This window comes from Solanum stenotomum, chromosome 12, assembly GCF_019186545.1.
Source record: "Solanum stenotomum isolate F172 chromosome 12, ASM1918654v1, whole genome shotgun sequence".
Lineage (NCBI taxonomy): Eukaryota > Viridiplantae > Streptophyta > Magnoliopsida > Solanales > Solanaceae > Solanum > Solanum stenotomum.
The window spans coordinates 14,550,984-14,561,025 of NC_064293.1; the positions used below are offsets into that span (position 1 = coordinate 14,550,984).

At 33.0% G+C, this 10,042-nt stretch overlaps 1 long non-coding RNA gene across 1 annotated transcript; it reads right to left on the reverse strand.

Moving 5' to 3' along the window:
- Positions 1-3,535: 3,535 nt before the first annotated feature.
- On the reverse strand, positions 3,536-9,681 carry LOC125849353 (uncharacterized). The gene is made up of 6 exons (XR_007444611.1): positions 9,533-9,681; positions 9,336-9,390; positions 7,553-8,235; positions 4,464-4,564; positions 4,321-4,371; positions 3,536-3,771 (listed from the first exon to the last, which is right to left on the reverse strand). It is a non-coding gene; the product is annotated as an uncharacterized LOC125849353 (long non-coding RNA).
- Between the last annotated feature and the right edge of the window lie 361 nt (positions 9,682-10,042).

The window sequence follows — 10,042 nt, forward strand, 5'->3', positions numbered from 1 at the left end:
TGCACAGTAATATCTATTGGTGACTTCAAAATCATGTAAAACAAAATACACTGGCAATATCTCAATCCAATTCTAATGATCACCCATACGAGATAATATGTCACTATTAAGTTGAATGCAGTTAGTTGCTATACTTGCTAATGATATCATTAAGATGAGGCCATGTTGGTTGAGGATCAAATTTAAATTGCAAGTATGGAGCACATGAATCCATACATTAACCCTCATTATCAACTCAACTAAGAAAATACAATTCAACTAATTCAACTAATAAAATCAAATTCGGAGAAGTAAAATAATTAGCTTCAAGTTGTAGAGCATCAAAGAAAAACTATTAAGTTATTTTGGGCGTATTATCAAAAATCTTTGCTGCATCAGTTTGCACATTTGATGGATCTTTTCTAATATCATTTGAAAAATCTAGAGTGGAGTCTCTAAAATGTATCAAAAGTTTCATAATTGCTGCCCTTGAACATATTAATGACAAATTTCAACTAAGTTGAAAAGTATGAACAAAGTTGACTGTTCTTTATCTTTGTGATTTGTTTAGTTTTATCAACTAAACATTTGCAAGGTTTCGTGTTTTCATTTCTCATGCGACGTCTTAAACATTTTTTTTCCAATGGTAAACTGATATAATTTGTGTGACCTTTCTACTTCAAGTACATTATAGAACCCATCTTTCATGTTATTTGTTTCATGGGTTTCTGCATTCTTAAAAGTGCATCCATGTTAATTTCTCTCTTTTCCTTCACCATTGAGATAATATTTTAAAGACGAAATCAATTTATATAAAAAACCAGATAACATAAGACAAAATCATTTTTCATTAATATCATCTTTATATTCTTTAATTGTGGGCTATTCGATCATCCAACATAACTTCCTCTTCCTATACTTTTTTAGGAAGAAACATTATGAAATATTCTACACCATGTAATCCACACAAACAAAGCAAGTAAACAATCCTTCAAACAAACTATATCAAAAAAATTCTTTAATAGTTAACTCATCTCTGTGTATTACCAAAATATGTGGAGTATTGGAGTGTTAAAAGTAGTCTACACAATAAATTGGAGCAAGGTTATACTCTTCTATTTTAAACATACTTGTGCGACCCAAAATTAGAGAAATTAAAGTCATGACGAAGAGTAACAATAAAGAAAGCAACAAAGAACCGACCTGTGAAGAAGGTTAAAGAACCTATTGGCGTCAAGGCTTCGCCACATTACTATAGTCCTTTGTTGTGAACTCTTTCCTTCATTGAAGGTCAACACTGTCAAATACAACATCTAACTCGCATTTTCACCATTTTCGCTGGAACTAAACTCAAGTGGACCTGCCACACTCTCCTCGCTGAAAAAACTCTGATATCTCTTGTCAACTGTTTCCTCTTCTCTCGCATCAATGCACCAAATTTTCTTCCAAATGATCAATATAGGAATAGATATTTACATCTATACAACACATGTATCTAAACCTATAGATATTATTAGGCAAGAACTTCAAAAATTAAACCAACACTCACCAGAGTAAACCAGATGATATGACTGCGGAAGAACAGAGAAACAGAATGGATATTTTTTGCTGACCTGACCACCAAATCAATATTCTTAGTCATTGCCAGTGAATCAAAGAGAAAAGCGTTCAACTTTTTCTGAATAAACTATCTTTATCTATGCTTTTAATTATTATTTTTCTTTCAGTTGTTGATAAACTGAGGTATAAGAGAAGGAAATGATTCCAAGGAAGTTTGATTAGCATGTTAAATTTTTTTTTATTTATATCAGTATCTTTCATGCTATTCACACAAAAGTTCATCACTATCAATTAATCATTCTATCTATTCTTGGCAAGGACCTGATATAATGATATCTTTGGAAATGAAACTTCATCTACATTTAGGAAATTGTAGTCCCTTACAGTTGAGAAAGTGTGATGACAATCCTGGCATTCACATTTCATTATATCCGAAATAGGCTCCTTCTTTATCTGTGCGAAGATGCCGCTTAGTCCCACATATTTTACACACAATATGTTGGTCTCTCTGTGGATAGTCAAACAACTTCCCTTGCTGCTGCAAGAGATGTCTAGTCAAGTGATCCTTTCAATGGTAGCTGGATTGGCAGTCATCTACATGACATACAAAGGGCCTCTGTTTATGGAAAATATCAAGAACAAAATATTTTAAGAGTGTTCTGATCTATGGAGGTCCTCGACCAAAGTGCTTGTATGCTAATGAACAAAAAGGAAAGTTTCTTTTCGTTCAATTGAAGGGTAATGTGTGCACAACGTTACCCCTACTTATGGATGGCCAACTGTACATCGTCTGTTGATAGACAGACTCGAGTTAAGCTGCTGAAACCAAATAATATCATTGATGTATATCAATCACAACTATTACATAGTTCCAAATTCAACAGTTAACGGGTCTCATTTGGTTTGTCGATTTGTTTTTTTCAAAGTTTTGGTCTGACCGTATATAGATTTATCCTTTTCAACTTCATTTTACTTGCAATATCATTAATTTTTCAATCTCCTTTTCCATCCATAAAGACAATCTGCTATTTGATTTCATTGAAGAATGAGATTTTGTTGATTCCCAACTCGCACAAAGAGTAAACAAAAGCTTAGTAGAAGCAGCTTACAATTACCAAATGGAAGCAACTCAAGTAGTGTAGTTGGAAAGGAAATAGGAGTATGTGGTTGTTAACTAAAATATCAGTCATAGATAATTACCATTGTCATACTTACAGCTAACAGCTTTGCCCTGGTTTACTATTGTCATATTTACAGCTAACAGCTTTGCCCTGGATCGTTCTTGGCTTCACTCTGATATACACATGAATTATCTATTGTCAATGTAGGAAAACTAATCAACTTCGAGTTAGTACACTTATATATTATTAGATTCATCTAATTTAAACACTCTCAACATAGCTAAATAAGAGTACCTTAGAAAGTAAATCATTAGAAACTAAACTGAGAAGCTTCATTTCGAGACTCTAATGTTGTCTGTTGGAATTTCTAAAAACGAAGTTGGTAGCTGAAATTTGTTTGGTGCCGTCTTTTGAAGTTGGAATTTGAAATTTACCTACGGAATCGGAAAAACTTTTTGGTAGAAAGCTTTGAAATTCACCATTGTTGAAGCTTGGGTCTGATTTGGTGATAATAACAATTTATTACACAGATGAAGCTGCTGATAACCGTTCAAATTTCCATGTTAATAACTGAATCGATGACAGAAGAACTGTCGACGAAACTGGAATTTGGGTTCAAAATTAGAAAAAAATCCTAATAAGCCAATCCAGGGTCTAAACTTTTTTGCTGAAATTTTGATGTACACTTTAAAAACTTCCTTCAAATTTTTGGAAGCTGATTGAACCGTGTGAAAAAAACTTGAACACTGACACAAGAGATGAATATGAAATGAATGATCTAGAAGCCGACACAGTGTTTATCATTTACCCTTGAATAATAATATAATTACGATTATGCCCTTGGTCGTTCAGCCCATGGCTTTTCTATATACTACTATATACTAGATAAGTATTGCCCGTGCAATGCACGGGCCCAACAACATGAATTTTAATGTCATTTCTTTGTGTCTAATATTGCGTTCACATATGTGTAGACTCTAAACAACAAAATGTATTTCTACCACTGTTCGTACTTTGCACCATGGACACATAAATCACATAGCGGTATTGCAAATATTGTCCATTACCAGAAATATTTCATTGCTTTGTATTTTTCAAATAGTTGCTTGCCCTATTCCAAAAAGAGAATAGGAGATTAAACATTTTGAAATAGAAAGCATTAAACTGATAAAAATTCAAAGGGACATTTTAAAAATACTGTGCTAGAAAGAGAACATTTGTGTGTGAGAGAGAGACAGAAAGCGAGACAACTTGTTAACTCAGATGAAGGAGCAGTGAAAAAAAATCTATTTATGAGCACTATACCCAATTATACTCCTATAGAGGGGACTCGAGGAGGGCACAAAGTCAATAAAGGTCAAAAAACATCACTACAATCTAAGGATACATCGAGAATTCAATTCTTTCTCAAACAAATATAGGATCCTTTCATCATTTAATAATAAACCAATTACCAATTCCTTATTTTGTTTCTTTGATAAGCCAATGTTGACAAGCAACAACTATATGGAGATGCCGGAAATTAATGCAAACAATGTCCAAAAATAATTGATCACACATTAAGTTCCTTTTAGTATCACATGTTGCAGCCAAATTGACACAAAATAGTTGATGAAAACAAGCATGTGCAGGAATCAATTAAAGAAGTGACAATCATTACCATTCCCTTAGTGGCTAAAGTGGAGATTTGATAATGGTCCATCTAAGATGTCTGAAATAAATAAATATAAGCTATGTAAGCAAACCATACAATATTGAATTGTTTGGTGTTAAAGAATGATGCAGACAATAACAACAACAGACCATGATTTTTTGGAGTAGCAAATGAGTATGATGTCGATTCCTCACTCGTGCTTTATGAACATTAAAAATCGTACCAAGTGATTCATCTTGCACATATTCCACTGTTGAAATGATAGTTTTAAGAAAGTCTATCAGAATCATAAAGGTACCGAGAAAACCATGAATTGTCATTATACATTGGAAAAAGATCCAGAGATAATTTCTTGAAAAGTTATTCCACTATATGAACTACCTTCCAAGAAACATTCACCTATGCGATTGTTAGGCTCTTTATCAGGATATCGTCTTTTGTTTGTTGAAGTAATTTTTGGCAAGCTACCCAACCTAAGCATTCTTTCTTCCATGCAACCTTCTACATCTAGACTTGAGAGAGCACGGCTACCATTGAAATCACTGGCAACTGCTTCAATGCCTAAATGGATAACTATTCTAAAACTACTGTCACTCGCACATACATTATTATTTTTCCAATAATGGAAAAGAAAGACCAACAATGTTCTACCAATTGCAACACACACTGCCAAAAAAATATATAATGCACAAAACCAATAAAAATTCCAAATGCTTATTCGAATTACCAACCAAAAAAATTATTCAATTTTAGAAAGTGAGGTATATAAGCCTTATAAAACTTCAACCATTGAAAACTCAAAAAATGCTCAAAGCATGTGCTATTCAGTTTCTCTATAATTCAAAATCAGAAAGAAAATATAAGACCAAGTGTTACGATCTATGATTTAGTTTCGGACGCATTCATGTTGTCTCTATGAATGTGATTCAATTATTTAAAACTTATTGAAAGTATAGACATGTATATGTTATAGAAGATAAGAGTTGTAAGAACTAATGTTTTTCTTTCAATGGTGAATTCATTTTTAGGCCATTGCATGAACTACCTCAGGAATATTGAAATCTCTAGTTTAGATATTTCAAACATGTCACAATTTGATGGTGTATGAATAAGCAAGTCTCACCTCATACCTATATATGTTATAGACCAGATAATTGCTAGAGAAGTAGCAAATACAGGACTCCGGACCTGTAATCAACAAGCTACTTATTAGTCATGCTCACTTTATCAAAATAGAAATATATATAAACTTCATGTACCTCACAGAAATATAGAGAACCTGAACTTTGGTGAGCTTAAAGAATTAATGGATTTAAGCAAGCTTTAACAACATGGTTGAGGGACAACAATGGGAAGTTCACAATAAAATCAGCTCATAGACATTTTGACAGACCAGCTGAAATGTTGTTACCATGGCCTTGTAAGATGATATGGAAAATTAATGTTCCTCACAAGGTGGATTGTTTCACGTGGTTGGTAGCTAGGGAAGCATTACTAACTCAGGACAATCTAATGAAAAGGGGAAGACAGTTATGCTTCAGGTGTTTTTTTTGTGAAATAGAAACAAAGACAAAAAACCATCTCTTCCTCCATTGCAGAGTGACAGAGAAATTGTGGCAGGTCTTTTTGAATTTGAGGGGAATCAGCTGGTCCATGCCAAGACACACCTCAGATTTTCTAGCATGCTGGAATAGAGAAGGGAATACATCAGGTCACAAGGAGAGATGGAAGATTGTCCCTGCTTGCATCTGGTGGACAATTTGGAAGGAAAGGAACCAGAGATGCTTCGAAAACAAGAGCATCCCTTTCTAGAGTTTGAAGTTGAACTGTCTTATAACCCTTTATTTTTGGTGTAATCATGTCCTTCCCAAAGAGGTGGAGGCTATTACTCACTTTTTAGATAACTTAGGAGGGGTATAAATGATAGATCTTTTGGTTTTGCTTACTGTATACTCCTAATGTAATTACTACTGAAATACACCATTGGTGTATTGTTGTCTATAAAATGTCAACTTTCTCAAAAAAAAAAAAAAAACATTATCAAGAAGCTAAAGAAAAATGAAAATTAATGTAGCAAGTATGGTAATTCAAGAGATTTTTCAAGGGAATGAGGAGAAATCTAAACAATACATCATTATTAGTGTACCTTTTACTTTTGAAGGTTATACTAACTATTTGTAACATTGCAAATATTCGACTCAGATGAGCTTCTAAGTAAATTTCAAGATAATTGAAATGAAAAATTGCCACAACAAAACGAGTCAACTATAAGGCAAGAGAAACAGTAGTTCCATTCTTCTCATCACTATGAGGTGATGAAATGTTTGTAGTAAATTTGAACAATCCAGTGCCCCATGCTTTATGATTGTGAAAATATGTTGTAGCTTATAGAAAATTTAGCATTAGAAATTTCAAGTTGGGTATAGCTAAAATCACATTATAAGAATTGGATTTAAAATTCTTGACACAGTGAACAAATCAAATACAAGACAGAAAAATAATCAAGTCCATTCTCTCCACCGTCAAAAACCAAATGGAACGAGGAGAAGTAAATCAGAAGACAGTAGAAAGAAGAAGATAGTTGATGGCTTAATAGGATCAGATATCATGCTATGCTAATACACAAGAGAGAGATTATATGATTTCTCCCTTCGAATAACCAATAAAGCGGTGATTCATAAGAGAGAGATTATATGATTTCTCCCCTCGAATAACCAATAAAGCGGTGATTCTAATAGCATAAACGATATAACTACAATGACTTTATGCAGCTTGAAAACAACATTATCAGCTGAGAATCTGCTATTTATTAATTACTGGGAATATCTTCTGAAGTCTGAACATCAATCTTTTAGTGATAGTTTTTATAAAAGGTCAAGCATAAAATGATTCAAATAACATTCAGCCTTCTGGGATTATTCATAGCCTTGTGGTATTATTCATGGCCACAAACCATGTGGAGATATCCAACAAAACCTATGAAGACTTCTGCTCAAGCTAGGTGAAGCCATAAACTTAGAAATGTAGTGGTAATTGAATTGAAAATACAAATACAATAGTGAAAATCTTCAGAAGTTAGACAGTACGACTATGTAGACTAAATAGACCTACTCAAGAAGGGAGTAGCAAGAAGTAAATATCAGTTGATGAAGATATTGGCAGTAACAGATATCCTTTATTGAAAATTTATAATGCTAATTGGTACAATTAAACCTCTGGGAAAAAGTGTTTGTAGTACCTCTTTTCCAATGCTATTGAGTTGATTTTCAGGGTTAAATAATAAACGAACAGAGTGTAGAAAGAGCTCCTCCTTGTTTATCTTTTACCTCTAAGACCGACCACAACTGCGTTGGAAAAAAAGTATATATTAGCCAAAAACATACATAAACGTAATCCATTGGATATCCAACCAAGCAACAGATATAAAAAATTTAAAAAGAAATGCAAGGGAAAACATAAACCATAACTTTTTACCACTGTATTTATGGTTCTCCAAAACTATGTAAGACTATGTAAAAGTAAGAAGCGGCAAAAGAACAAACGAAGAAACATTAATGAAAAAAGAATCATACACATCGAGATATATGATCACTCACCTGGCTCAATCTTAACTTTTCTAATTATAACAGAGTATAATCAACCCATATGAATTCAGAAGTGATGGAACACTGATTGTGCAATATAAACTCCAGTGGACCAGTCATATCTTTTACCAAGCAAATTAAACAAGTTGCTAGAAATGCTACAGAACATCGAAAAAGAGAGATTAATTAAATGCATGAATGGCAGGTGGTATAGGATAGTCATTCTTGAAAAAAACTACATAAAGAAAATCACACCTCAACTCTTAAACGACAATCTAATTCAAATAGAGCTTCTGCATCACCCATCGCTGCAGCCTCCACCAACAAACCAACACCTCTGTCATTAAATTAAAAAAGAAGAAATAGTAGTGGTAAGTTTTAACAATGCAATTTATGAAGAAGTGTTGAAAGAATTGCTCAATTTCAATTTCATTACTCCATGAAAAAATGTTGGAGGTATCACTCAAGTCAATCATTTATTCCCTCATCTCACAAAGAAATCTAGAAGTTATATACATACATATCGCATAAGTAGTGATCAAACAAACTACTGTGCTCTTCATTTTCTGTTTGCTTTTTTCTCTAAAGGTTGATGAGTAATTTAAGCAATCCTGCATAGAAGGTATGACATTTGTATTGAAAACTCATGGAGACATTACAAGGAAAAGTAGGTACAAAAAGTGCAAGTATTTTTTCAATTATGAAACTTTAAGTTCCTCGGGAGTTTCCTTTCGAGAAGTTAAGAGACCAGGCTAACGTTTGAGATACCCATCAACCATTAGTTCAAATAAATTGGATTTTAAAAAAAAAAAATTGTATCGAAGATTCTAAAATAATCAACCAAACGAAAAAGAGTGTAATTGCAGATATCATATTAATCACACTTATATTGATTCTTTTTAACTTAAGGTAAGAATAATTTTTCTCAAGTATATAAAATATGTTGAGCAGGAAATATTGTAGAAAGAAATGCATGTGGTACTATTCAAAGGTAGAGTTCATTTACCTTTCTAGCTCAGTTAGAGTTGGTTCAAAAGGAAAGTGAAAGTCGTCCTTTTATATCAAAATAATATATAAGCACATAAAAACAACCTTGCCGAATATAAGACAACTAATTTATTATGAAATTACTTTTTTTTTCGTGTGTGTGTCCAAAGACTATCAAATTCACAAATCACAACTACAAATGTATACGAATTATGAAAAAGGTACTTTTTCAACCAACTGATTCATTACTTATAAAATTAGCCACAACGATAAAAAGTGGTAGAAATTCTTTCTTATCATGGTACACAGTTTCATAACCTCCATCACCAAGTTGTCGAGAAGAGTGGGAGTTGTTGGTGGCTACTTGATGTTGATCTTGGTATTCAGACACGCAATTTTTAGACATAAAACTTATTAGATTTTAAGAAATTTTCAATTCCGCCGACTCACCTAATTCAAAGATAAGAGGTGTAAGCAGTTGTTTTTGTTGCCGCGGAAGCATGTCCTACAAAATGATAGTAGAGAAATATATAAATGACAGTAAATCAATTTATGAATGAAGGTATACCTATATACACAGAAGCAACATTATGTGTTAACTTATGATTTTCATCTGGCTAACAAAGGATCAGAAGTTGGAAGCACACTTTCGTTTTTGTCATGACTCTCAACTTCAGACAAAGACAATGTATTTTCTGGATGCTGCAAGAGTCAACGCCTCTATGTATAGCTGTTTTAGGTAGCTGTTGTGATTGAAGTAGTTGTTTATCCCATGATGCATCATGAAGCTCGATTTCAAGTATTGGGGTCATTGGAGAAAAATATTACTTATCAGTAGTATTACATAGAATATCCAATTAGTTCAAGAAAAATAGCAGATATTCATTCGTAAGAAAACAATGTTCAGACACTAAATTTAGATATGCTCAAAAATGACATTTCATCTTAAATAGAGCTTTATCTAAGCTCTAATACACATGATTGACCCTTTAAAATTTAGAATGTGTCATGCCGGAGGCACGACTGACAATTGTTTGTTTTATGAAACTAAACAACCAAACTAAATCTTTTGGGCCAGTGTTGACTATACATATAGCAGCCAGTAGTAGATTTTATTGTTAAATAGATAAGTAAGAGATGCAGTGGCACCTAATGAA